At 45.1% G+C, this 22,578-nt stretch overlaps 1 protein-coding gene across 2 annotated transcripts in view; it reads left to right on the forward strand.

The window, feature by feature from the left end:
• The window catches only part of PKHD1 (PKHD1 ciliary IPT domain containing fibrocystin/polyductin), a 4,356,595-nt gene that overhangs the window by 97,196 nt on the left and 4,236,821 nt on the right, over window positions 1-22,578 (forward strand). The window lies entirely within an intron of this gene.

Consider the following 22,578-nt stretch of genomic DNA (forward strand, 5'->3'; position numbering starts at 1 on the left):
ATTTGAGGGCGGCTCCTGTCACTGACTCCCATGTATCCATGAAGCTGCACATGTACATTGGGCCAGGTCTCGATTATTAATCTTTAAGGTATTTGCTGGGAGGTAGCAAAATCCAGAGAAGAATTGGGGCTACAAGTACCACAATGCACCTGGGCCCACCTTGCAAGGCCCAGCCTGGAACAAGAGGCACAGACTGCTAGCCCAAATGGGAATGTAATAAACTTCTCATTCTGGAGCCCAGTGGGAGACCAAACACCCACAACAGACTGCCCAGGCATGTTACAGGCAAGCAGAAGAACAGCCGCTAAGCTCAACACAATACTAGATTACACCAGGGAAAACTCCACAAAACCCTTAAAGACAATATCTTACTTAATCCAAGAGAAAAATAGAGAATACACAACTGCAGTGAATGCGTGGCTGGCTGAGATGAAATGATACAGAAAAGGATGTGGGGCTAAGAGCCCTTATAATGACTTCCTGGGGGAATGCCTCCCCTATGGGGGCTCAAATGGGAATGGGGACGTACCGGGTCCGGGTCCCGTGAAAAGGAATTACCGGGCCCTCCAAGGTCAGAATGGCACGGTAAGTCCCCTTTTGCTGGACTCAGACCCGGACCCGAGTTTGGGGTAGCCATGCCCTTACTAAGGGTATGGCTACCTACAAACTCGTAATGAGGCCCATTGTGTTTATTTATTTATTTGTGTTTCAGTTCAAAAGAACTTTACACAAACATCTCACATCTTTGCAACAATATTACATAATGTAAGAATAAAGAAAAATCATCATAAAAGCAATCCTAATAAATAATCTAAAACATACAGATCTAAAAACATAATCATAAAGATTCAAACAATCAAAATTAACAGATTAGAGGTGATAGCTCCTGAATTCAAACTAACACACATCCATACTCTGTAAAGTGCAAGGTGCAAAGCTCGACATTTAGGGCCTGATTCACAGAGTGTTTTCTCTGGGATTGTGCCATTATAAAACACTTCTGTGAATCAGGCCTTACGTTTAAGCAATAAGACCAGAAGTCATCACTTTTTATCAAATCATATGAGTATACAAAATCACTGTAATTAGTCACATACATCTCACCCATTTTTGGACACTCAGTCAATACATGTTTGGGAGTTTCAAGGATATGCCTCAACTTACATATCCAGCAATATCTTCTATCAGCTGGAATGCTAAACCTTGAAGCAACAATGCCAAGGACAGTTAACTGCTTAATAGAAAAAAGTAAAGGAAACTACTGCAACTTAGAATGTTAATGTTAATGTTAAAGGACATTTGTACCGCGCACTATCACCACCTTAGTGGTCCCTTGGCGCTCTGGCGGCTCTGAAAGAGGAGGGTAGGTTGAGTTAGTGGGAGGAAGCAGGAAAAGTGTAAGAGAGCAGTGACGTGCTGTTGACAGCCTCAGCCCGGTGGGTCCGTTCACTGGGCTTGGGGTGTTTTGTGGTTCGTAGTCGTCGTGTGCTGTTGTGCAAGTCTATGTGTGGTTTGTTTTGTTGTTGCAGAAGAGTAGAAGAGGGGCAGATCAACAAATACTTTTGTGGGGAAATATATCTGTGTTGTAATTCCATGATATCAGCATAGGTATTCAACCTTCTTAAAGGGCCATTGTTTGAATTCCAATCCCCCATGGTGATGACTTTTTTCCCCAAAGGGCAAGTAACAAAGACAAATCTTGGTGCCTACAGGTGGACCAAACAACATAACCAAACAATCTAATACGCACACAATTCAGAGGTAAAGCTCTATTCCCATTACACTCATTCTCCCCAATGAGGACTGACATCAGATCTAATAATGGACATACAGGTTCTTCAATAGCTTTAATAAACAAAGACCCCTTTTTCAATAGCACCTGCCCACCAAAAAGGGCAACCCTAATGCTGGCACAAAACGTCGATGGGAACACTAAAAGGCAGCGCTAGTATGCTGCGCCAGAATGTTCCCTCCAGAACACTAAGCTACTTCAGGTTATTAATAGTGATAGCTTCCAGACCATAAAGGACTGCTGGACAGTTTCATTGTTTATATGAACATATAATTTCATCCAAGGAATAACCAACAGACTTTCTTGCAAATTTATAAATTAGGACTGTCAACGTGGAAGCCTTTTTTGGCATTCTGCTATCAATAATGAGTAGCCTCTTCACGCATCTATTGGAATTCCCAATTAGGTATACTTATCCATAAACTACAATTATTGGCCATAAAGGGAAAAGGAGGGTTGTGGATTCTTCTTCCCAATAAATTGCATCACCTTTGTTTTTACTAAGATTGATGCTGAGTTCATTCTCAAAGGCTTACTTTGCTAACTCTTCTAGGGAACGGAAGATACCTCCACAAGCATGGGCAGACAACAATATCATCAGCATAAGATAAGGAGGTAATATATGTCTGATTGATACACGGGGGCCATTCGGTCCATTTCTTGAAGCATCCGCCAGATCTGAGAGATACCAATTAAAAGGTAAGGGGGCCAGCACATATCCATGTTTAACCATGCATTCGGGGCAGTGATGGACCCTCTACCATCAAGCCTAAACCGAACGCTAGATTCTATATGGAGCATATGGATCAAATTAAGTGAAACCTCCGGGCAGCCTAATCTCTGCATTTCTTGCCACAATAGTCTCCGATTCACAGTGTCAAAGGCTGCTAGGAAGACAACAAACAATGCATACACCACCGGATTACCCCTCAGTTTGGCTCTACCTGCTAAATAATAAATAGCCAGCAGATTGTGAATTGCGCTGTACCTCTCCTAAATCTAATCTTGGAATTGTCAAGCACCTTATTTGCTAATGCCCACTTCTCAAGTTTTTCCAGTAAGAATTAATCAATTAATCAATAATTGCCTGGTCACATCTAACATAGACATTAGTCTATAGTTACATGGGCATAGACGGTCAACCTTTTTGAATACTGGTATCAATATGGATGTTTTCTAAGATTAAGGGATTGTTTTTTCCATATACACTTTAAAAAAAATAAGTTTGATAAGGCTGACCCAATTTTCAGGCTCTGTTTTTAAAATAACATTTGCCAATCCATTGGGCACTGGATGACAAAGATTTTTTTTATAAGGGAAAGAATGGCTTCCTTATCAAGTAAAATAGGGACCACAGACAACTTGATATAGCAGCTCACATTCTCGTCATTCAAAATGGTGCCACCACCACATTGAAGTGAAACAAACTCCTTCCATGTAGACTCACTAATAGGATTGATGACTTTGTCTCCCTTAATATTTCAAGCTGTTCCCAACAATCTCCATATGGATGTGGATCTCCCTTGGCCAAGTTACAATCATATTCTGCCAGAGCGCATTTATCTTGCAAATCTTCCACCAATGCACTCACTTTCGATATTGATTCTTAACCTGTTTTACTTTAACCCTTTTCAAGCCATCTTCAAGGTCACTAAACATAATTTGTCTCACCACTCTTAGCATGCTTCTTTTCTCATCTCTTATTTTACAATCAAATGACTTTACATCATTCTCTGAAGTTACATATGTTGCTTTCTATGTTTGAGTTGTGTTATCCACTTCTCAATCTCATTGCAAGTCAAATCATCCAATACGCCAAAATGTAACTTCTCGTGTCTTGATCTTAGCTATGTTTGTATGCACCCACGCAGTTCTATTGCCAGGAGCATTTACGACCACGTCCCCGCCAAGTGACTGAGGTGCTATTGAATGATCCCCAGAAACCAAAATAGTCAACATTGCATGGTCACTATGTTGATTGTGACTAACCTTCATTTTTTTCCACTTAGAAGCCAACCCATAGTCACAATAAACCTAATCTATTGTAGAATTATTTTATTTTATTTATTTATTTTATTGTGTTCTACAGTACCACAGTACTTTTAACACATACAAAAATACACAATCCAATATACATATATCCAACATTTATAAAATTACTGCAGCTTTCCTTAAAAAAAAATTCAAAAACATGTATGGTCAAGCTTAATATATCCAACATTTATAAAATTACAGCAGCTTTCCTTAAAAATTCAAAAACATGTATGGTCAAGCTTAATTCATTACAATTCAATATCCTCCTCCATAGTTCATTCTCGGAGGAGAAAACCAAGCCTGCTGAAAAACAAGACCGCAAGTCCTCCAGCTTAGGGCAAGTCACACACAAGTGTTTTAGCGTCTCAATATTTTTGTTACAATGCCGGCATAATCTCTGTTCTTGTGGAATTTCCGCACGGCGACCCAATACTTCTTTTGTTTGTAACAAATTCAACCTTAATCTTAGCACTTGTGTCCTAAAGGATCTTGACGGGTGCTTTTCAAGGTAAGGAGCTGGAGTATTAAAACTTTTACATGACCAAAGAAAGTGGTCCCCAAAGCATTTATACTCCATTATGTCAGATCTCAAGTTAGACCATACATATCAACACCATCTTAACTTGGCAACTTTCGGTGTCAGCTCCAATTCCTCCATTGAAATATTTGCTTGTTGAAGCATCAATTGACAATTCAAAACCCATTCCCCAAGAACCCTACAGCTACCCTGAACTCTTACCAGGTTTAACTGTTCATATATTGACGCCCCTGGAGGGTTCAGTATTTTTACCAGCAACTGAAGCTTACCCCAGTCAACCATAGTCTTTATAGGTAACAGACCTAATTCAAACAAAATCCCTGCTAAAGGAACTGACTGCGGAAGTTGAAGTAGGCCTTTCCATAGTGCCCCCTCTAATTGTGACCAGTTAATCAGCTGACTCCGAGTTTGAGCCCCATAAATTAATTTTGGGATTAACTGTTGTTTGTATAACTTTAGGGCTGGTAAAAGAGAGTATCTACCGAATTTCCCATCGAAAATTCGGAGTTGTACACCTGCGCCTACAAATTTTACCCTTAAATCTTCCTGTAATTCAGGACCAGAGAGCTTGTCATAAATTACCAGCCCTAAGTATACAAATTTAGTTACAACTTCTAATTTACCATTTTTCAGGTACCAAGGCATTATTTTACAGCTTTTCCTGCCCCCCTTAAACACCAGAACCTTTGATTTTACTGTGTTTAATGATAAGTCTAGTTTCTCTAGAAATCCCTCCACGGCTACTAATGCTCTTTGGAGCCCAATAGCTGTGAGGTCACATATAACAATGTCGTCTGCATAAAGCAAGTATTGGACAACCATAGCACCCAATCTTGGAGGGAAAGTTTTTACAAATTCCATACAGCCTCCTATTCCCAGTAAATACAGGCAAAAAAGAAAGGGTGCCAAAACACACCCCTGTCTTAAACCCCTATTTGTCTGAATACAGGGGGAATAATTCCCTAATTCGTCCAGCCTTACTCTAATCCTTGTATTTGTATGGAGAGCCACCAAAATACTCAACAGAGCTACCGGACACCCCCTATCATATAGTTTTTTCCACAAGAAAGCCCTATTAACCATGTCAAACGCTTTACTAATATCTAAAAAGGCGAAAAATACTGGCCGTGCTTGGACCTTTGCTTGGTGTGCTAATAAATCTATCACCATACAATTAGTGGATGTACTCAGCTCTTGCCGAAAACCTGACTGAAAAGCATCTAGGGAATCAGATTCCACCGCCCATTTTTGCAGGGCTTTCAGCAGCATTTTCGCAAATATTGTAGAATTATTTTTCCCACATCTCCAGGTGTATTCACCAGGAACACCACCTTTCATTCTCCCATTCAACATTATCAGATCCAAGTTCTCACTTCTAGATTATCCATAGGTCAAGTAAGGGGTCAATCAAGAGAGCAGGCATTGCAATACCCCATCACTAATATGTCATTATCATCAACATACCATTCAGTACTGGATTCACATATCTTTTCCAAAATTAATTTAATTAGAGAAAAAAACCACCAGGAGGGGCATAGATGTTAATCAGCAAACAATGCCTAGACTTGCCCTCCAAACCGTGTGTCGACTTTCAGAACATTTTGACATTAATTTCCACTGTTTATTACAGGGGAAGGAATAGTATGTTTAATCCCAACCAGCAAACCCCCACTAGATCTCCCAACCAAACGCTGTCGAGCACGTTTTTGGTAGATCACATATCCATCTAAATGTATGTTGGATGCAGACCTTTTGTAGAAGTAAAATATATTTTCTGTACAAGAGATCCAAAGAGATCCAAAGACCCACCCAGGGTCAGCCAATGTGAGCAACCACTCGAGTTCCCTGACACAATATAACTTCTCGTTGATTAAGTAGAGAGGAGGCACCTGCTCGACCACCTCAGGGTTTGAATGTACAGGGTTATCTTTCTCAACAGATACATTTTTACAAGACAATGTAGGTAATTTATGGACCGCCACTCCAGATCTAACACAGTGAGAAAGAAAAGATTCTGAATCATATCCCAACTTTACAAAGCTCTGCAACTGATCTCTTATTACCCTAACAGTGTCAGACCTATAACAATGGATTCGTAAAATGATCTCATTTGTCATGGCCACAGGCCTCAGAACACAAAAACCACATCATCTAGTGACGGGGGCAATGGGTCACTTGACTCACTTATGTCCCTTTGGGACCCATAAACAAAGGGGCCCTGGCTGGACTCAGTCGTGGCGCCTTTGGCGCCAAGCTCATATAGAGATGTGAGCAGGAACACTTTATTTCAGCGTAGGAGTGCTTTTATTTTACAAGAACTTTCCAAGAGCTGATATGTGCTGACTCATCGGGTGTGGCTCCCTAGCCCTGGTCTTCATGTGCTGACTCATCGGGTGTGGCAGGCAGGCTGAACCTGGTGGGCGTGGCATCAGAAGCTCAGCTATATAAGCTGCTCCATCCTTAAGGCCGGGTCTTCGCATTACTGTGCACTCGCGTGCAACGTGACGCTCACCGCCGCTTGGACCAGTTTACTTACCTTTGAAAACAGGCGTTCTCTTACATACTCACCTCCAGGAAACCGGTGCTTCATCGCTTCATCTGCAGACTCATCTGCTGACATCCAGTGATCTTGATCCCGACGCTGCAGCACTGCGCTCCGCATCCACGAACTCGGACCCTGTGAAGAAGAAGAAAGACAAGGGGACTCATTATAAGAATTGCGGAATGGGTTAACGGGTGCCGCTAATGGTGGCAGGCCCGTTAAACCCATTCCACAGTATTACGAGGTTCCCTCGCGGGACCCGATGTGGACGTCTGGTTTTACAAGACGTCCTTACCGAGTCCCGCGAGGGGACCAAGGAGCTAACAACGCGCCGGTCGTAATTGGCCCGTTGTTACCTCCTGCGCCCATTCGCATTGAGCCCTATGGGGGCTCAATGGGAATGGGGAAGGTCCGGGCCCGGGTTCCCTGAGGGAGGAATTACCGGGCCCTCCAAACTCGGAATGGCACGGTAATTCGCTATTCAGGGAACCCGGACACGGTTTTGGAGGCAGCCATGCCCTTATCAAGGACATGGCTAGCTCCAAAGTCGTAATGAGGCCCAAGGTTAGAACATCCGTCCTAGGGCCGCGCCACATTTGAACCCAGCGTGCCACCTAGTTAACAACTTACCAGCTACTGTACCGCTGCGGCTTCGTTCCTCGTTCCCTCCGGCTGCCGCCTCGAGCTCTGCAGTTTCTGCCGGGCCGGCAACATCTCCTGCAAGGGAAGAAAGCAAAAGAGCAAACATCAAACGTGGAACGGACAGCAATACAAGACAACAAACTTTACAATACAACAAAAACAGATGAGGAAAGACAAAGGCAAACAGTAACACTTACCTGAAGTATAGTGGCTTAGTCGCAGCAGGACTGGACTACCACGTGCAAGGGACCAGTGAAGCAACTCGATCCAGATCATACAAGTGCCCCTGCCAGAAGCAGCAGGACAGAGCACTTGCTGAAACTAATCAACAGGTGAGCTTTCCAGGTGCAGCACACCCCACGGGTACTGCGGTTTGGGAGAAGGGGTCTGGAAGGGGATCAGGCGCACAAGCTGACATACTCACGCCCCTATTCTCCATGCAGGAGTAGTCCCGAGCAGTATCATCTATTACCACCAGCCACCACGTAAGCGCAGAGGGCAAAATCAGACCCGAGCGACCTCACCCCCGGGAGGGCTGCAACCATGCCCCAATGCCTCCGCAGAGACCAGGTGAGCGTAACACTATTTCATAGTTCAATGGATCCACAAAGCTAATGTCACTGGAGTTGAAAATTCCCAAAAGAGGAATTAGTTGGAGTAGATTTAAGAAATTGGAGCGATTTATTAATTTATAGTCGTTTTCAGGGAAGAGACTTCTTATTGTAAAAGATTTACTGTCAAGTATCACTGAGGGTTCTTTGTTATTTCAACTAACCTCTACCATCAGAGAGATTTATTCTTTTCATCTTCCATAAGAGCCTTATTTATTTTCTAAGTTGAGGTTCGCTCTTTTGGAGGAACAACGAGGTTATCAACATCATCTCTTGATTGATCCAACGATATAGAGAGTTCAGAGAATGCCAGCTCTTTAGATTGTGGCTCTTTCTAGTGAGTATTCCAACAGATTTTACTTGCCTGGGTTTACATCGCTTAGCTCTTGTTTTCCGCTTTTTGGAAAGTTTGTTTTGCTCTACAGGCCAACAATGATTAGTATTTCAGCCTTTCTGAGCAATGAACGTGTTTTATTTTTTGGACTCAAAGCAGCCAGGTGCTTACATCTCCAGTGCTGCTTGCGAGTAAGATGTATGTCAGAAATATCTTGCAGCCCTGTAGAATTCAGTCCTTCGACGGGAAAGTCTGACTCTGCCTCACCCTGAGAAATCCTGAGTAGGCTGTTTTTCATTGACACACACTCTGGTCAAATTTTAAAGTTTTTCAGCTAGGTCACAGTTTTGATCCTCTACCTTAAGCTCCAACCTGTACAGGACATCACCCAACGTCCTGTGTCCTGCCACTGAGTTTAGGAGAATTCTGACTGCAAACTGTAATGTACAGAGGGTCTTCTAAATGTGTTCCACACCTAGATTATCAGGTACAGATTGAACTGACACTAGCTGCATGGCAGCCGGGTTTGGGGTGGCAGGTAAGAGGGATGAGTGAGACTAGCCCGGTTTCAGATTATTTTCCACTGTGCACCCCCAGCAGAATTAAATGTTGGTACTTCTACTGCAGCAGCTACTTCATGTTGGAGAGAGTAACATAGGTTTAACAGAGTTATCATTGACCAGAGTTTACCTTGCGTGCTCCCCCTCTCCACGTAGCGAAGTCCCAAGGGAACTATTACCGCCAGTGGGCTCTTGAGCTCCTGAATGGAAATACGCCATAACTTTCCCTTTTATTTCGGCCCCAATGGTGGTTAGAAGGGTTAGAGGGAGATTACTAAATTCAGTATTTATCTTTATTAGATTTTGCTCCTTTATTACTCTGATGGTAATTAATAGTCCCACTTTTCGATGTAGCTTTTGCTGGCATTTCAACTACGTGCATAAATTGGTACGTCACCACGGTTAAATGGTTGCACGTCGTTCCCAAGATTAAACAATGATAGAGAACTTAGTGAAGAGCCTGATCACTGCTGGGAGGACACTCACACGCTATTTCCAAGGCAACATCTTTGCGGGCAGTTGATGAAACGAGAAAGTTCAGCTACCGAAGCAGTGATTGTTATTTCATAGTTAGAGATCACGTTGTCTATGAGAATGGGCCTGATCAACTCATGAGCAAGGAATATATTTCACTTGCTCTTGTATGTTCTGAAGAAAGAGGCAGTTCTATAGTAGAATTGAAGACTTTACAAGCCATAGTAATGACTAACTACTGTGAAATTCCCAGTATTGCACGGCCAATAGCATGTAATGGTCATAGAGCTGTTTGTTCCAGCAGACCGGGACAGAATTGGGAGGACACTACTTTATGAAGAATCCTATGGATCCCTCACTAAAACCCTGCCTAAAGTCTTCTCCCTGGTGGCCAGGGTAAGGCAGACGATTCCTGATCATGGCCTTGGGTGTGGTGTTCTGCCGGAGGATCACCTGGGAGGAAACAGGGCCGAAGGTGTTGAGGATATCCCGTGGATGAGATGCACTTGATTGTTCTCTGAAAGGAGCTGCCTTTCTGTGTTGCTAAAACAGGTAATGGCATATTGCCATTATAATGTTCCTGACCCACATATAAGATCTGTGACCCTCCTTTCTCCCTATGGTATAATATAAAACAATCTAGAGAAAATGCCTTAAATCCAATGTACTCCAATGTAACACCCAATCTTAATAGTCCATCTTTTTCTGAATTTAAGGGAAATAAATCTACCCTTAACAATAGCTCGATTATTGAAACAATAACTTTGTTGAAGGTGACTGCAAGTCCCATAATCCTAGAACTACTGGGATGGGGAAAAGGGCTGAAGAGTCTTGCAGTTGTAGTAGTCAGGCAATCATGACTAACAGCCCACACCTGAAGGAACCTGAGAGGCATAAAAGTTCCCCTTAGGTGCAGGCAATTAGAAGGAGTGGAAGGAGCTGGAACTGTGACTAGAATGCAAGCTGTAACAGTAGCAGAAGGAAGAAGGCACAAGGCTGGCAAACCAAGCAGAAGTGGGAGAACAAGAGGGATGCCGGAATGTGGAGACAGCAGATTCCACCTGCTTGTTCTGAGAGGGTCCTGTTCCCCCAAACCCTGAAGTGCAGAAGCTGCAGAGCAGAAGATGTGCAGGAGAGAGGTCTTTTCACATGTGAGCCTGATTGCCATAATTGCCGAGCTGCAGATGTTCAGGAGTCTGAGGCGCGAAGTAACTATCCAGCCGTGGGTCTTGGGAGTGAAAGGAGCACCCAAAATGTATGGATGGACTGGAGACACCTTTTCAGGCGAAGGGTGTGGGTCCCCAGTGAGCCAGAAGCAGTAGAAGTTGTGGCAGAAACAGAGCAAGTGTCTAAGAAGCTGCTCAGTGAAGCACAACTTTCTAACATATTGATCAAGCATTGCCGGCAACAGTATCAAGCTCCCTGTTAACTCTCTTAAGACTTTAAGTGAGTAGAAGTTGTTTGTTGCATCTAAAATACTCTGAACAATGGAAATGTAGCACTCACGTTTAACGTTAAAAGACTTTTACTTGTGTGAGAAGCTAACATTAATAAAATCCATTGTTCCACTATTCAAAGACTGTAATTGCTTGAAGGAGTTGTCACATGTCCCTAATTAAAGAGAGGGAAAACAGCAAGGACCATTACTGAATACCTAACTTTGACAATAAAAGAGTTACGATCTTTACCTTGTGAAAACTACATCGGAGAATGGTCATGTGTGCCTAATTGTGATTCCAAAAAGAGGTCTCTACTCTAACTTTCACTTTCACAAAGGGAATACACTTGAATGCCAATCTTTTAAACTCTGAAAACGATATCAAGAAGTGGGTGCATGTGCCTAATTCTGAATTTCAAAGAAAGACTGCATTCTATTCTTGAGTCTAACAAGGCATACTTTTCATTTAAACTATATAAAACTCAAGGGAAATCAGGTATAACTGTAGGTTTCAAGGGAGCAAACCTGACATGTTTTAACCAAGAACAAAAGGCTCCCACACCTATTTTAGGTTTAAGGCTCACAATAAACTGGCTAATCCTGGGGCTAACACACTTATAAACGACAATTCGAACAATGACAAGTGGAAGATCAAGGAGAATACAACCTGACTTCAAAAATTATTGTTATAAAATTTGCAATTTTTAATATAGAATAGTATTGAAACAATCACATAAAACTTAACAAAGTGACCAGTGCTACAAAGTGCTTAGTGCCAATCACCACAACAGTTACAATGTGCAAAATATGCAGTTGATCTGTAACTCTCCCTTAGAGATCTCCAATATCATCAAGTGTACCAATTTACATATGAACAGCTTCAAGTTATTCAAATCTCAATTTTTACAATGGGATAAAATCACTCGATATACAGAATGTTGACACAGAGACCTTGGTTGTAAATGACTCTTGTCTAGATGCCTTGGTCAACAAGTACCTAAGGTACACCTATCCTAAATCCTAGTACTTATCTCGATACTTTCCATTAGTATCTATGTTTACCCAACATGTTTCATTCCTATAGTCATTAAAATTAATGTTAGGATCTTCTTCAGGGGTGGAAAGTGGACCAGGGCGTAAAAACGCCTAAAAAAAGGCCTCTCAGTGGTCTCTGAAAACAGACTCGGCAAGTTGAAGCTGTCGTAGCAGTGTGAACACTTAGGCGTTATTTCCCAATTGACAAATCGAAGACATAATTATCCACAACCTCTGGTCTTGGGTACAAAGAGGGATTGTCCAGGCCAAACCGTCTCTTAGTGTCGGTAATCCAGTCCTCGGAGGCTGTATTTATTTTCAGTATAACAGACTCCTGGGTCCTTGAAAAAGAGCATCAATTGTGTTGATGCAGTGAAAATCTGTGTGTATACTCTTCACTTTAGAAGTTACATGGGGGTAGGCTGATTGTAGAGTCCTTGTTAATGTGGACGTGGCAGACGCCGTGTCTGTCTGGCCGCTTCCACAGTCTGTTGCACGCTGAACTTTTCATTCAAATACATTAAAGTGTATAACAAATGAAGAAGAAGGCAAGCATTAAGTCTCCCCACATTCACACTTAGACCAACCTTTCCCAGAGTTAAGAAGCGATCTAAATGTATTGTGAAGTTGATTACACTTATTTGCCCTAAGATACAAGTGTGCAAGTATTACCTGAAACTAAGAGAGTTGCACCAAGGTTTATGGGTAATTAATTGGACAGAATGTTGCAGATAAATTTGGAGACGGGAGACTGGGTGATTGTAAACACTATTTTGAAGTTGACACAACCTGTAGTGCCAGCGACTGTGGAAGACAGAGAGAAGTGGCCTGAAAGGCAAGCCCGGGTTGTTATTGTTGTGGCAAACAGTCAAGAGAGGCAAAGAGGCTGCCCCTTTAGAACAGAGTTATTCAGAGGAAGAGTGCCTTGTCTACCTGAAGTTGTTGAAGCACTTTCAAGTATACCTTGTCGAAACCTGTCTAGGAATCCAAAGTACTGCAGATGTGGTAGTAGAAAAAGTACTGAAGCTGCAGTGGTATATCTGGTAGTCAGTGGATGCAATATTGTAGTAGTCTTAACAAAGAGAGGACTGTGAGACCAAGATGACTGTTCTCATAGTGAATGAAGTAGAAGTGAAGTTGTTACAAGTTGAAGTAGCAGTACTAATAAATCACCCTGACAAATATACCATTGTAAAGCCAAGTAGAAGTGAAGTTGTTAAAGTTGAAGCAGCAACACTACAAAGTCATCCTGACAAATATACCAATGTGAAGCCAAGTAGAAGCGAGGTTGCTTTCTTTTAAAAAAAACTTTATTTTTGAAAGTTTTCCAACTGTTAGAAACAATCTCACCCACAATAGGGTGAATTAACTGTGCGCCGTCCCCCCGCCCTTCCCCCCACTCCCGCCTCCCTTCGATTTCCCCTCCAGTCTGTTGACCTCATAGGTCAGCCGTTCTCTCCTCCATGCTTTTCATTCGAGGTGTGAGTTCCTGTGTTTGGGCGAGTTACGTGTCTGTGTCCTGACTGCTTTGACCCCCCGATGGGGAAGAGTGGTCTCATCGGCTTCGTTGATTAGAAATGATACCAATGAGCCCTAGGTATCTGGTGGGCGTGCGTGTTGAGGCAGTGTCTTGACGAAATCAGACTCTACGTCTTGGCAATAGAGGATGTCCTTACACCAGTTAGCCACTTTTGGAGGAGGTCCTTGGCTCCATGACATGGTGACTCTTCTACGGGCGAGTGTCAATAGTACCCCTGCAAGTTTCCTTATAGCCGGTGAGAGTAGTTTCATCATCCCTAGCAGTGCCGCCGTCGGGACTGGTTGGACCTCTTCGCCTTCTATTGGTGCTGTCGTCTGCAGTACCTGGCTCCAGAATGGGTTCAGCTTGGGGCAGTCCCATGCGAGGTGGATAAAGTCAGCCTTGGGATTCCCGCACCTTTCACTCCTTGATGGTGATTCTGATTGTTGTTTGCTCTTTTTGACGGGAGTGAAATAAGTTTGATGTAGATAATTAAAATGGATTAGTTTAAGACATGAGTTGAGGGCTATTTTTTGTGTTTGTCTTAGGATAAATGTCCATTCCTCATCTGGGATCGTTGCATGAAGGGACCTTTCCCATCTTATTTTCATGCGTGTGTTGGTGGGATTTGTATCGGTTAGAATGGATTTGTAGATGGACGAGACTAGACTGCCTTCACCTTGCACCTGCATCACGTTGTGTAAAAGCTGCCAAGTTGGAGGTTGCATCGGGAAGGTGGGAAAGAGTGTTTGAAGGGTGTATCTGTTTCTGAAGTAGATGAATGTATCGAGGGAGGTGCTGCCTCCTCTCTTCTTTGCCTGCTGGGGGGTTAAGAAGGTGCCTTCAATGAACAACTCGCCCAGGGTGTTTATCTGTAATTTCTCCACCCAGTGATGGAAGACTTTCTCTGAAGTCAGCGGGATTCCTGGTATAAATTTGGCTGGCAGGAGAGGTTAGTACCGGACTTGAACCTTGTATCTTTGTGCAATTCTCTTCCAGATTCCGTATGTTGCAAGTACAATGTTCATAGTGGTGTTGGGTACCGGAACCTGACTGATGATGACCGCTCTCAGCAGATTGGGGGTCGCTAGAGCACGTTCTATTTGTACGTGTGATCTGATAGAGTGCATGGTGTACCAAAAGCTGAGGAATTGTGCCTGAGCTGCCCAGAAGTATTTTTCTAAGTCTGGAAGAGCTAAGCCTCTGTCTGACACTGGGAGGGTCAGTGTTGAATGTGCCACTTTGGCTGGTTTGCCTGCCCATAGCAGCTTGAGGACCATGCTTTTCAGTCTCTTTAGGAAAGATTGCGGTATCATAATAGGGATGTTGGAGAATAAGTACAAAAGCTTCGGTAGGATCACCATTTTAACTAGTGAGGTTCTTCCCCACAGAGTCAATGGGAGTGTCTTCCACCGGGCCACTTTTTCCTGCAATGATTTCACCACTCACCACAACCTCATAGATGTCTCGGAATACATTGTGTTAGTTTAGTGACATCTGTATCCCCAAATAGTGTACTCGTGAAGTTTCCCATGTAAAGAGAAAGTCGTCGGCAAATATCTTGGTAGCTGGGGTCAATGGAAATATGATCGATTTGGTCTGATTAATTTTTAAACCAGATATTGCTCCGAATTTGATTACTTCCCTCATTACTGTATTCAGGTTTTCGATAGGATCGCGTATGAATGGTGCTACATCATCCGCATATAGGGATATGATCAGCTTGTGTGGACCGATGTTGAGTCCCCTAAGGATTTGCCTGGTGGTTGGGGTCAAGGGCCTCTATGATGCCAAACAATCTCCTGATTCTGAAGGACGTGTTGCGTCCGGGCACAAATCCTGCTTGGTCTGCGAGCACAAGAGCGGGCATCAGTGGCATTAGCCTGTTTGTAAGCACCTTCGCTAGGATTTTGTTGTCTAGAATGAGTAGGGAAATGGGTCTGTACGATGCACAATCTTCTGGAGGCTTGCTGGATTTATGTATCAGGACTATGTTGGCTTCACAAGTTGACTGAGGGAGGGATCCCCTCTCCAACGCCTCTTCGTAGACTTCAGCGAGGAGGGGAGCTAGGGTATCAGCAAAGGTCTTGTAGAATTCACCTGTCAGACCGTCAGGTCCCGGGGCTTTGGAGCACGGAGGGTTTAGATGGCTTCGGCAATCTCTTCCGGTGTTACGGGCTTGTTGAGGGGTTCACGCAGTTTTCCTTCCACCCAGTAGAGTTCAGTGTCTTCTAGGTATTTTCGCAGGGCGTCTGAGTCTGTATTGTACTTTGAGGTATACAGGTCCTGGTAGAAAGTTTTGAATTCATCTGCGATCTCCTCGTCAGTGTGTACCATCGTGCCTTGTTTGGAGCGAATCCCTTCAACTGTTGTTGCTTTCCTATCGGCCTTTACCAAATTTGCGAGGAGGGCTCCTGGTTTTTGGCCTTCGCCATATTGACAGACTTGACCGCTGCGGTTCAGGAATTTTATTTCACGTTCTGCCACGGCTCTGAACTTCTGTAACTCCATTTTTAGAGCAGCTTGGGAGCCTGGATCATCCGCAGTCATGCACTTGAGTTCGAGATGTTTTAGCTGCTCCTCACAGGCGGTTAGTTTCCATCTAATCAGTTTAAGGATGCCGTTTTCTTTAGCAAGGCAGACCCCTCTCATAAAACACTTTAGTGTTTCCCAGATCATGGCTATCATAGGCACTGTGCCCACGTTAGTTTCTAGAAATGCAGAGATCTCGTCACGTAGTTCGGATGCCAACTCTTGGTCTTGCATGGAACCTGACTTGAAGCGCCAGCGCATCAGGGGGACTTGTAGCTGGATGGACAGCAAATGAGAGTTACCGGGAGTGGTCGGAGAAAGTCTTGGGTAAGATTAGGCAGGGTCCACATGTCAGCGGGCCTCTTGCGGAGATGAATAGATAGTCGATTCTGGAGTCCTGCTTGGACTGCGAGCACAAGAGCGGGCATCAGTGGCATTAGCCTGTTTGTAAGCACCTTCGCTAGGATTTTGTTGTCTAGATTGAGTAGGGAAATGGGTCTGTACGATGCACAATCTTCTGGAGGCTTGCTGGATTTATGTATCAGGACTATGTTGGCTTCACAAGTTGACTGAGGGAGGGATCCCCTCTCCAACGCCTCTTCGTAGACTTCAGCGAGGAGGGGAGCTAGGGTATCAGCAAAGGTCTTGTAGAATTCACCTGTCAGACCGTCAGGTCCCGGGGCTTTGGAGCACGGAAGGGTTTAGATGGCTTCGGCAATCTCTTCCGGTGTTACGGGCTTGTTGAGGGGTTCACGCAGTTTTCCTTCCACCCAGTAGAGTTCAGTGTCTTCTAGGTATTTACGCAGGGCGTCTGAGTCTGTATTGTACTTTGAGGTATACAGGTCCTGGTAGAAAGTTTTGAATTCATCTGCGATCTCCTCGTCAGTGTGTACCATCGTGCCTTGTTTGGACGAATCCCTTCAACTGTTGTTGCTTTCCTATCGGCCTTTACCAAATTTGCGAGGAGGGCTCCTGGTTTTTGGCCTTCGCCATATTGACAGACTTGACCGCTGCAGTTCAGGAATTTTATTTCACGTTCTGCCACGGCTCTGAACTTCTGTAACTCCATTTTTAGAGCAGCTTGGGAGCCTGGATCATCCGCAGTTGTGCACTTGAGTTCGAGATGTTTTAGCTGCTCCTCACAGGCGGTTAGTTTCCATCTAATCAGTTTAAGGATGCCGTTTTCTTTAGCAAGGCAGACCCCTCTCATAAAACACTTTAGTGTTTCCCAGATCATGGCCATCATAGGCACTGTGCCCACGTTAGTTTCTAGAAATGCAGAGATCTCGTCACGTAGTTCGGATGCCAACTCTTGGTCTTGCATGGAACCTGACTTGAAGCGCCAGCGCATCAAGGGGACTTGTAGCTGGATGGACAGCAAATGAGAGTTACCGGGGAGTGGTCGGAGAAAGTCTTAGGTAAGATTAGGCAGGGCCCACATGTCAGCGGGCCTCTTGCGGAGATGAATAGATAGTCGATTCTGGAGCTGTTGTTATTCACCGCCGAGTGGAAGGTGTAGTCATGATACTCCCAGTTTCTGTGTCTCCATGCATCTATGAGGTCGTAGGCTTTACAAATTTCTTGTACTTGATGGCTAGCTTTGGATATAGGTTGTGGCGTGGTCCGCGACCTGTCTTTTGTGGGATCTAGGGTCGTGTTCAGATCGCCTCCCCATATAATGGTCACAGGGCCTTGAGCTGAAAGGTGAGTTAGCACCCAGTTAAAGTTTTTTGCCCGGAGTTGACAAAGATGATTTTTTGGCCCGACACAATTCCACTCACCAGAAGTGATCTGTCCTCTGAGTCTTTCTCCGTGCTTATCAGCTGAAAACCGATTCTCCTGCTGATTAGGATTGACAAACCCTCTGGCATAAGACGAATACGAGGAGAAGTATCTATGACAGCCCCAGTTCCGAGCCCAGAGGTGTTTCTTTCAGGGGAGAAGGTGTGTTTCTTGGACCATGGCCATGTCAACTTCATGCCTTTTCATGTATTGTAAGATCTTCCTGGTGTTAGAGGGGAGGTTGCCCCCTCTAATGTTCCATGTGGGGACTTTGAATTGCATGTTTGACTTGCTTGATCAATTTGATTTTGTTTGCTCTGTCTTGAGGGGTTGTAGAATATTGTGAACTAGACCTTTGATTGACTGCTAGAGGATTCCTTGGCATTCGGGGGAGGAGAGACAGTAGTAGCCAGCGGTTTGGAGGGTTGACAGGGAGCGTTGAACTGGAGGCGCATTTCCCTTCCCCTTTTCCTGCTTCCTTCCTTTCATGGCAACCCCCAACTCGCCCGTTTGTTTACTTGACCAGGAGGCGGACCTCAGCGTGGCTGGGCCGTCGCCTGATTTCCCACCCATTAACAAGAAACTCTTGGGAAAACTTTGCTGTGCAAGGGGCGCTAGGGACTTCCCAAGCAGCTTGACCCCGGAGTGCTTAACTCTGGTGTTTGCTTCGGTGAGGCTGCTGTCTTTTATCAATGTGTATCTCGCCTCTAACCATATTTTGTTATGGAGGGTTCCTGTGATTTCTTTCTCTCTGTGGGCGAGCCCGGTTAGAATTCAGCCCAGGGCAGCCCGCTTGGTCCAGGAATGCGTACGTTTCCTCTCACGACTGGAAGAAGTGGACTCTCCCACCATGCTGCACTCTAAGCCGTGCCAGAAATAGCATGGAGTAGGCTATTTGGTTATCTTTGAGCCTCTGCCGGATGTTCGCGAAGGATCTCCTCTGTGTTTGGACTGCAGGGGAAAAGTCTGGGTAAAAGTGGATTTTGTCTCCTTCGTGGAGTTGTTCTCCTTTCTCCCTGGCTAGTCGAAGGGTGGTGTCACAGTCTCTATAGTTGAGCAGTTTTGCGATTATTGGCCTGGGTGGCGCGCAAGGGATAGGTTTGGAGGATGGGATTCTATGTGCTCTTTCTACGATGAACAAGTGGGATATGGCTTCACGGCTGAAAAGGGTTGAGCACAGCGCTTCCACAAAGTCCTCCATTTTCATTTGTGACTGGTGTTCCCTCACTCCGATAATTCTTATGTTGTTTCTTCTTAAGCGACCCTCTAAGTCTTCACACCTGGCATTGGCCGCTTTCATTTGGGATTCGAGTTGGGATACTTTGCTTGTCAGGGTTGCTGTGCCATCATCCAAGGTGGACACCCGTTGCTCTACTTCGTTTAGGCGTTCCCTATGGGTGTCCATGCGATGTTGTAGGAGATCGACCTTGGACGAGAGTCCATCCATTTTGTTGTTCAAACTACCTATACCTGCCTTCAGGTCAAGTAGGAGAGTAGGAGTCCCTTGATGTCAGTGGGACAATTTCCTTCCTCCATTTGGAGTGAGCTTCCTGAAGAAGGCTCTGGTTCCTCCTGAACTCTAGGGGCTTTGGGGGTTGCCCCAGTCTCGAAGGTTAGCTTTCTTTGATACCTGTCTGTTTTTCCCATTGCGCCTGTGGCATTGGGGGCGGCCCTGGGTTAGGGCTGGTGGTCAACTGTGGTTTGTGAGCATAGGCAGGTTGCCAACAAGAAGGGGCATCTCGTGTAAGTCCGCTGAGAGAAGCGGGGGAATTGCGCGGTGGAGGAGCTCTTCTGGGGGGTGCGGTGATCGCCTCAGGGCTGTTACTTGTTGATAGGATTTTTCCTATAGAGTCTCGGCCTTCTGTATGGTGGTTATGGTGGGGCCCAGAGAGGCCATGGGCGTCCCCCCTTCTACCCTGCCGGGGAGTGCAGCCCTGGGAGATTGTGGCTGTTGTCTGTTGGGTAGGTTCGGGTACAAAGAGGCTTGCCGTGTTATTTAGGGCCTGTTTTGGGTGGCAGTCTGTGCACATCAAGTGTGAGGCCCAGCTGGTGTCCCCACGGCGAGTGGTGTGATCACCTTAGCGTTGTTTTTTGTTGGACTGTCTTCCACTGCAGAAGGGAGGTGTGGCCGGGCTCAGAGGGGCCGCGGGCGTCTCTCTCTCCCGCCGAGCCGGGGAGTGTAGCCCTGAGCTGTTGTGGCTGCTTTCTGACAGATTGCTTCAGGTAGGATGGGGTTTGCTGTGTTGCATATGGCCCGGTTTGGGCGGTAGTCTGTGCGTATGGGAAGTGAGGCCCATTGTTCTAACAATATTAGAACCCCCGCTCCCTCCGTGATTGCCGTACCTTGTCAGGGTGATGAGCTGCAGGGCTCTTTTTTCAGGTCGCCGGTGGGTCCCGTAGAGTCCTCAGCGATCTGCAGTAGTACGGGTGGGCCGCCGCCCAGGGCCTCAGGGATTCGCTTCCGAGCTCCGGACCACCCACTCTGTGTGCCGAGGGTGAACTGCCGAGGGCCCTGGTGGCGAGGAAGGAGGAGATGTCGGGAGGGGGTGTGCTCCATCGCTCAGGTCACTGCTCCTCTTACTCCCTTGCCGCCCGGGGCTTGCGTTTTTGTCACCGGTGTGTGCAGTAGTTGCATTCGCTGGGGGCCGTGTTGCGGTACCTCCCGGCGCAGAGTGGCCTCCCGCTCGGCTTCGGATGTTGACAGAATCACGCTGACGCCTCTCTCAGTCGCGGGTTCCAAAGCTAGGCGCGCCGAACTGCACTGCTCCGCCCGGGCTCAGCCCGCAACAGAGGCCGCCTCATGTGCTCCGGAAGCTCGTGGAGCCCGCTCGGTCTTCTCGGGCTCAGGGCTTGCAGAGCTGCGTTTGGGGCTGCCAGGGCACCGAATTTCCTCCAGATTTCACGGGACAGTAGCGCAGCAAGTGGGTTTCCAGGAGATTGCCTGGTCAGGGCGGTTAATCACTGTAGACGTCAGGATTAGGAAGGATTAATATGGGGCTGTGTGGGAGCTCACACCGAAGTGGCAATCTTGGTTGGCCCTCTAGCACCCTCTATGAAGTGAGGTTGTTAAAGTTGAAGCAGCAGCAATAAGAAGTCATCCTGACAAATTTACCATTGTGAAACCCAAAACTGTAACCAATAGAATACTAACTGTTAACCAAGAACTTTGTATCACTGGTGGTTGTGGATATTGCATTCTTCTTGAACTGTGGTAAGTGTTCTTGAGGAAGGGGGCAAAGCATAGTGGCTGGGATTACCATCAGTGCTATTTGCAAAACGTGGAAAGTGGATATTTCACTAAGAAGACAAGATTTGCTAGTGGAACTTTGGTTAACAAACATTTTCATTGACTTTGAAATATCAAGTACTGATTTGAGACATTTCTTTCTTTGGTTGTACACGAACAATCCTGACTTTGAATACTGGGGAAGGGAAATCCTGCAGGACATTAGATGGTTATTCAGTGACTGTGAGTGTTGTTCATGCGATGTTACATTGCCAAATATTTATTTGTATGTTTGTTACTTAGTGTGAGGGCCAGTTATCCTGTGTTAGAGTGTGTTCCCTTAGCTTTGGTTAGACAGGTAAATCCTCAGCAGAGTAGGGATAGTGAGGCATTCTTTTAGACAATTTCTTTAATAAAATGGTAAATGTTGGTAAATCATCAAATAGTTGCCCGTATCACATTACTGACCCCTCCCAAATTCCAACCCAACTTTGGACTTGATCAAGGTCACTAGCCTGCCCGAGGGGCGACCCAACAGACCTTTCCAAGCAGACTGATAATATGAGGCATACCCATCAAAAGAGGGACCTTCCCGCTACTATGTCTCCTGTAGCAAGATAAAGTGATGTGCTTTTAAGTATTTACCTAACTCCGGGTTAGAAAAAAGATTGCAATGACCCAGTGTGTTCGAGGAGATGTGAGATACATGACAATTCACACTAGTGTTTACAGACTGTCTTTGTATTCTTTTTCGCACCCTGATAGTGAAGAGTGCCTGACAACCATGACCAGTCCTTTATGTTTGTTTCACAGCTCGTGGTTTGCTTGGTCACATGAACCTCTCTTCTTTACATGTCTTCGGCATCAATAGAGATGAACATTTCACTGGGTAATAAGCCAGATACATAGCCTTGTCCGTTCCAAATTTGATGGTTCCAAGTATTCGTACATTGTCAAATTGAAGCCCAATGATTGTGGTTCCATAAACATTTTGTCCAGAACAATTTTTGAGCTTAGGAACATAACGGAGCGATCTGTTCTGTGCTTCTCAATAAAGTCCACTCTTTCCAGATCTCTTGAGGAAAGAGCCCTTAAATTAGGGAAGTCCCTCAGTAAACGTAAGATATTGGATCTATTTAGAATGAAATTTCTGTTCTCCGGTTGCAATCTCTCCAGCAAAACTTTACAAATGGTGCGCTGGTGGGGAATAGCATTGTACAATCTCTTCTATTCATGCATTGTAATTCTGCTGATTTGACCATGTCCCCTCTGGTTGACATGTCAGAGCCTTTTGAGCTCTTTAAAATACCGAAGACCTGAAGACCTTTGATTGGTTCTTCCAATCGTTCTTCATGTAAGAGCCATTATTTGGACCCTGCAGACTGATTCTCCTCGATTCGCTGAGAAAAAGTCTCTAGTTTATTCTGATTCGTCAAATCTGATAACTCTGCACTTTGTACCCAAGCATCCTTCTCTCTCATCGGGTAAATTAAGGCTGCGGGCCCCAGCAGGCACTGCC

The sequence above is a fragment of the Ambystoma mexicanum genome, chromosome 4p, assembly GCF_040938575.1.
Source record: "Ambystoma mexicanum isolate Mex_15411 chromosome 4p, UKY_AmexF1_1, whole genome shotgun sequence".
In the NCBI taxonomy this organism is placed as follows: Eukaryota; Metazoa; Chordata; class Amphibia; order Caudata; family Ambystomatidae; genus Ambystoma; species Ambystoma mexicanum.